The 6,671-nt window shown below is 45.5% G+C and overlaps 1 long non-coding RNA gene across 3 annotated transcripts in view; it reads left to right on the top strand.

Moving 5' to 3' along the window:
* Positions 1 to 1,816: 1,816 nt before the first annotated feature.
* LOC143036644 (uncharacterized) overlaps positions 1,817 to 6,671 on the top strand; it is a 125,136-nt gene continuing 120,281 nt past the window's right edge. Inside the window, exon 1 of one of the 3 annotated variants that reach the window (XR_012967384.1) lies at positions 1,817 to 1,999. This is a non-coding gene — a long non-coding RNA (uncharacterized LOC143036644). Of the gene's footprint in view, positions 2,449 to 6,671 lie in introns of all 3 variants that reach the window. The other 2 variants (XR_012967385.1, XR_012967386.1) reach the window with 2 other exon arrangements.

Below are 6,671 nucleotides of genomic sequence, written 5' to 3'. Positions count from 1 at the left end.
TCCACCTCCTCCACCTTGTACTCCACCTCCTCCACCTCCACATCATTCACCTCCACCTCCACCTTCGCATACTCTACCTCCTCCACATCATTCACCTCCACCTCCTCCACATTCACCTCCACCTCCTCCACATCCTTCACCTCCACCTTTCCACCTCCACACCCTCCATCTCCTTACCTGCTTAATGAATAATTCGCTTGATTAATTAAAGCGGCCACTATGCGGAATGGCCACGAGGCTCTGCGTCGCGTGTCAGAGACGCTAAAGGGCCATTTACATGGTCAAACGGTTTGTCAAACTGTTGATCAAACAAGTGCTTGAAGTAATGTTTGACCGTGTGAATGCGGTATTTGGGTGTCAAACGCGTTTGACAATTATGTTTGACAACCAAATATCCTATTCCCACGGTCAAACATCACTTCAAACACTTGTTTGACAAACCGTTTTATCGTGTAAATGGCCTTTTAGCGTCAAACACAGTCAAACATCACTTCAAAATCTTGTTTGACAAACAGTTTGATCGTGTAAATGGCCTTTTAGTGTCAAACATGATTGTCAAACGTGTTTCACTACTAAATACCCCATTCACACAGTCAAACATTACTTCAAGCACTTGTTTGACAAACAGTTCGATCGTGGAAATAGCCCTTTAGCGTCAAATACGCTCGACAAACGTGTTTGACAACCATATACCCTATTCACACGGTCAAACATAACTTCAGACACTTGTTTGACAATCCGAGTTTGACAAACCGTTTGACAAACCTTAAGGAACGGAGGCGTCACGGCTGAGAATGGAGGATTGATGTCGGTAATCAACTCGTCGGGAGGTCTCGCCCCGAGGCGAATGAAGTCGCCAGAATAAAATATGTGAAGTGCGTCTACGGTGATTTTTTTTTGTGACGCCAGACGATTTTATTCAGGCACGTGGTGTGAACACAGATGGGGTCTCGGTCGGTGAAATCCTTGTTCTGTTACGTGTCCGCTACCGTGTTGGAAAAATTAATCTGCGCCTTTTCTACATTATCATTATTGTTATTGTTGTTATTATTATTATCAATTTTATTATCATCATCATCATATCACATTCTTCTTCTTCTTTATTTCATCTTTATTACTTCTTTTCTTCTTCTTCTTCTATGTTTCTTTTTCTTTATTTCTTCTTTATTTCTTCTCTTCTTTATTTCTTCTCGTCTTCATTTCTTTTTCTTCTTTATTTCTTTTTTATTTCTTTTTCCTCTTTTTTTATTTCTTCCTCTTCTTTATTTCTTCTTCCTCGTTATTTCTTCTTTTTATTCTTTATTTATTCTTCGCTGTGGTTGCCTTCTTCAAGCAGCGCGGGCAGCAGGAACAAATTCTACGCAAAAAAAGAAGAAGAAAAAAAAAAAAAAGGCTACCCTCCTGGACGGGGAAAATAGTCCAGCACGTAACGATCACCGTACGCCAACAAGCTCACCTCTCCCGGGAACGGCAGGCGACGCTGACGTCGCAGCAGTAGCTGGTCGAGTACGAGAAGAGGCAGCAAGTCGGTCGTCTGCGCTAAAAAACCAGAAATGTTGATCGTCTGCGCAGCCGCAGTCCTCGTCACTCACTCGGCCCGTCAGTTGGGGACCCACATGTTCTCAACGTTAAAATCCACTCGTGGCAACTCACTCAGCCCCGCCTGCGTGCGTACACTGGTGTCTGGTGAGTGTGTGTGTGCGTGTGTGTGTGTTTGTGTGTGTGTACGCATGTGCACGTGTACGTGTGTGTGTGTGTGTGCATTGTGTACGTCTTGCCCCGGCCGTCGCCTGGCCGCCCAGCCAGTCTGCCGCTGTCGAGGCGCCTCGTCGTGCGGGTTGTGTGCTTGCTCTCGTCTCGTGGGGACCCCTACACACACACACACACACGCACACACACACACGCACACACACGCACACACATTCGCTGCCACACTACCAGTTTACATTCGATGTGCACATGGCGTGTGTGTGTGTCCTGTGTGCACGGACGCACAAGGGTCTGTTGTTGTTTTAGTGCATTGCATTGTGTCCCTTAGCCCGTTACCCAGTGCACCGCACAAGTTAGTGTTGTCCCTGCCGAGGGCTATAGTTACGGGCACTGCAGAGTGTTGTCCCGTGCAGGAAATTATAGTTACGGGACTAAAGCGTGTTGTCCCTACAGGAAGCTATAGTGATGACACTACAGTGTGCTGTACCATGCAGGAAACTATAGTTACGGGGCTAAATTATAATCCCCCCAGGAAGCTATTGTGACAGACCTGCAGTGAATTGTTCCTGCTGGAGGCTATGATTTGGGACTAAAGAGCTTTTGTCTCTCGAGGGAGTAATAGTTAACGGCACTGCAAAGATTACCAGTCCTCTACGAGGCAACGGGAAGCGGGAGAGAAGACTGAGGGATGGTGCCTTGTATGGAAGATGTCCCTCCATCAGCTGTCATGTTTAGTGAGTGAGTGATGTGTTCAGTCCCCTAATGCTTCTGTTTACCCTGTGTTGGCGTTAGCGATGTTAGTGTAGTGTAGTGTGAGTGCCGCCCGTGCTGGGCTGGTCCTTGAACAGACCTGTCAGAGTACCCGAAGGCGAGTGAGCAGGACCTGTCCCTCGTGGCCTCGTCCTCCACCTTCACGTCGTGGTCCTCCACCTCCTCCACCTCCTCCACCCCGCTCGGCACCACAGCAGTTGTTGTTTTGCCACAGCTTCTCTTGGCCACGGCATAAGGCATCTGTGGAGGCATCAGAGGAGGAGGAACGTGAAGGGGTGGGCAGGCGTTGGCCTTTCGAAGTGTATAGAGTTCGATGGCACTACCAGAAGTGACCTTCTGGTTCTAGAGACTTCGTCGTTGTCTCCTGGGCCTGACAATGTGCCAGCGTGCCCTTTCGTGATGCTGGTGTCAGCTCGTCCCTGGCTGGCCTCAGAGTCCAGTGTCAGTTTGGTTTGCTGACTTCAGTGAGCCAGCGAACCACAGGTGCGTGTCAAGAAATCAGTATGTCAGTCGGTGTCATAAGAGTTACCTGAAGTGTTTATCAGACACGTACTTGTGTCACATGAGAGTGGAGTGTCACTGTGTCACCTAAGTTACTAGGAGGACAGGGTGCTGGCACCCAGGAGCACCCAGGGGCACCTAGGGACACCCAGGGACAACTAAGGACAACTAGAGATACTGGGAGGCGACCCAGGGACATCCAGAGGTCGATGTGCCCTTGAAGCTCACCGCGTTTCCTCATGACATAAAGCCATGATCGTGGCTTTTGGGAGTATTGAGGTTCCTTTGATGCAGGGGAGGGACCATACCATGCCTGTAGGCTCATGCCACTTGGTGGCATGAGCCAGTGATGTGAATACCCCCCCCCCCAACGCATTGCACAGTGTACGGGTATGTTCGGAATACCCTTAAGGAATATTAATCTCGCATGAGTGTGTGTTGCGAATACTCCACATGTGTATTGCATTAGTGAGAATATTGTGTTCCGTGATGAGGAAAACGTGTGATTACTTAAGGTTTTCGTGGTAATCCACTTGTGGTGAAGAACGTGTTTGGATTAGCCCACGTGTAATTAATGGCAGCCTAATCTCTTGTCTTAAAAAAAAGTTAATTATTCGTGTTTGCGACATATGAAAATTAGTACTAATTATACACGAGATTCTTACGAATACTGTGTTTATTTCTGTTGGCTGTACCGACAGGGGAGGCTAGGGAGGAGGGAGTACATCAAACCCTATCCTCCCCCCCCAGCCTCCCCCCAAAAAAACGTAATCAACCCACTTTCGGAACACCAGTAATCGAAACTTGGTTACGGTACTATAGATACATTTGCTAAAAGAAAAAAAAAAGTGTCGTCAGTGGTATTTAGTGATGATTATGTAGTGAATGTGTGTTATTGTAAATATTGTTATATAAGCATTGGAAATAACTATTGCATTTCTTGTGACCATTTGCCAAATAATAGAGCTGGTCAGTAACCCTTATGAAAAAAAAAATGCAATATGGCAGTGAGGACGATTACCGAACTACCACTATCAAGATGTAGTGTCGGGGTTATCAAAGAGTTTTGAATTATAGTCTGTTTAGTCTAATTTGGAAACGTTGATTACAGAAAAAAATATAATCGGTGGAAATACGATAAATGAAAAAGTTTGTTCACGGAGCTGAGCGAAATATACAGACGTCAAGATTTATACACACACACACACACACACACACATATATATATATATATATATATATATATATATATAATTATTTTGGCAGTAAATTTTCCTGCAGCCATGTCTTGTTAAAGACCATTGCTGAGTCTGTTTAAAAAATCTTCTTAGTTGTTTTCTCCATTCGTCTTATATGTTTCTTGTATTCCGTGGGTAGATCAAACACGAGTCTACCGAGATCCATGGTATATTGACACTAATTATATCACTAATTATATAAATACATTTTGTGTGTGTGTGTATGTGTGTGTGTGTGTGTGTGTGTGTGTGTAAATATGATATATCAACATAATATATAAAGCACAGCAAATCATGACTGACTTAGATTTATCTAGATTTGAGAAAATTTATGATAGCCTCTCCAGTTTTAATTTTAAGAAAGACCTCGTCAGGTTAAAGTAAACGAGGGGTAGGTCAGTTCCCGGTAGCAAATTGCAGAGGGACGAGTGCCCGTATGATTAATGACCAATAGTGCTCAACGATTAAGGGGAAGCGGGTACGGCACCCACAGACAATTCGGTAGCTATGGACCTCCTCAACACAGGGTCAGGACCTCGTTTGAATGAAATCGGTCGGCTAGAGCGAATTTTACTTTTGTTATTGTTGCCGCTGCTGTTGTTGTCGTCGTTTGTTGCTATTGTGGTTCTGCCAGCCGCGTTGTTACAACACCATAGCAACGGAGGAGAACGACCTTATGTCCTCCACCTTGAATATGTTGTGTCCGTGTGTGTGTGTGTGTGTGTGTGTGTGTGTGTGTGTGTGTGTATGTGAGATTCACCATGGTCTTGGATCACGTGTTGGACTCGTGATCGACAGCTATTTCCCTCTTGGAAGAGAGCTCAGAGCTCATATATGACCGATCTATGGGTAGTACTGTGACCTTACACGCACAAACACACCCAGCTCCTCACCCACGAGAGTTGGAGTAACGACTCGCAGCGCAGCGATTCTGAAAATATTTCAGCCCTGGGATGGATTCGAACACGGATAGCCGTAATGGCAGCCAGGAACTCTACCACTGTGCCGCGCGCGCGCGCGCGCGAGAGAGAGAGAGAGAGAGAGAGAGAGAGAGAGAGAGAGAGAGAGAGAGAGAGAGAGTGCTTTTGTCGTGTACTCAAACATATGTGACTAGCTTAGGCATCGTGGTTGACTGGTTATGTGTTGTCTATTGTGTCGCCTAACTTATGTACCCTCATTGAGTACCTTGGGGCGACCACAGCGAAATCTACTTAAGTGGACTCTGTCCTGTTTAGCTGAGCCCTCGATTGGGGTTGGAGGGTGGCCAACGATCCCGTTTGGTTCCATTACTAGCAAGAGCTATGACTCCGGAGACTGGTCTATGTGTGTTGTCTGGCTGGGTCGAGCTATGCGTCGTATTGTGACAGTGCTCTGAAATCTGATAATGGTTCTATAGGTGGTGGTGTTGTTGTTGTCGGTCTGTCGTATAGTGTAGCGGGTGTTGTGTGTTTGTTTGGGGTATGGGATGTGTTGTGTGTGCCGCGTATGTCGAGATGTTTAAGGAAACAGAGAACATGAGTCTGTGTCTCTTGTTTGTCTGTTGTTTGTCTGTTTGTTTATTATTTGCTTGAGTTTCATTTATTCTTTATCTGTCAATTTATTATTTACTATTTACCTGTTTATTATTTAACTATACCCACGCATTTATTCATTTTATTTGTTATTATTTCTGTTATTATATTTTTTATTTTATTTTTATTTATCATTATATTTTTTCGCATTCGACCTAGTTATGGACCAAAAGGTCTCCTGTCGGCATGCTCCGTCTTTGTAATCCTTTATGATCCTTTGTGTGTTTAAGTGGTCTATGGGTGTTAGCCGTCTGTACCCGGTGATAATTATTGCACTGATAATGAGTTACAGTATTAAAGCATACTATCAGATCTTTCAGTCTACACACACACACACACACACACACACACACACACACACACACACACACACACACACACACACACACACACACACACACGAGGCGCAGTGGTTAAAGTTCCCGGCTGCCACTACGGCGGTCCGGGTTCGAATTCCGCCTAGGGCTGAAATAATTTCAGTATCGCTGCGCTGCGAGTCGGTACTCCAACTGTCGTGGGCGGGGAGCTCGGGGTGTGTGTGTGGGTGTAAGGTCAAAGCATTATTCACAGATTGGTCATATACGAGCTCTGAGCTCTCTTCCGGGAAGAAAATAGCTGTCAGTCACGAGTCTAACACGTGATCCAAGACAATGTTGAATCACACACACACACACACACACACACACACTCACACACACACACACACACACACACACACACACACACACACACACACACACACACACACAAGAGTTTTGTTTTGAGTGTGTGTGACCTGTAGTTTATGTTGTCTGTCGGGAATGGGTTGCCATGCTGTAATACTCGTAGCATAGTCCATCACGGATAGTGTTGCCTGCATGCTGGTTGACGTCACTCATTT

This window comes from Oratosquilla oratoria, chromosome 21 (assembly GCF_046742065.1).
Source record: "Oratosquilla oratoria isolate Oo_2021 chromosome 21, ASM4674206v1, whole genome shotgun sequence".
NCBI lineage: Eukaryota > Metazoa > Arthropoda > Malacostraca > Stomatopoda > Squillidae > Oratosquilla > Oratosquilla oratoria.
The sequence above is the reverse complement of the archived record's forward strand: the minus strand, read 5'-3'. Positions and strand labels throughout refer to the sequence as shown.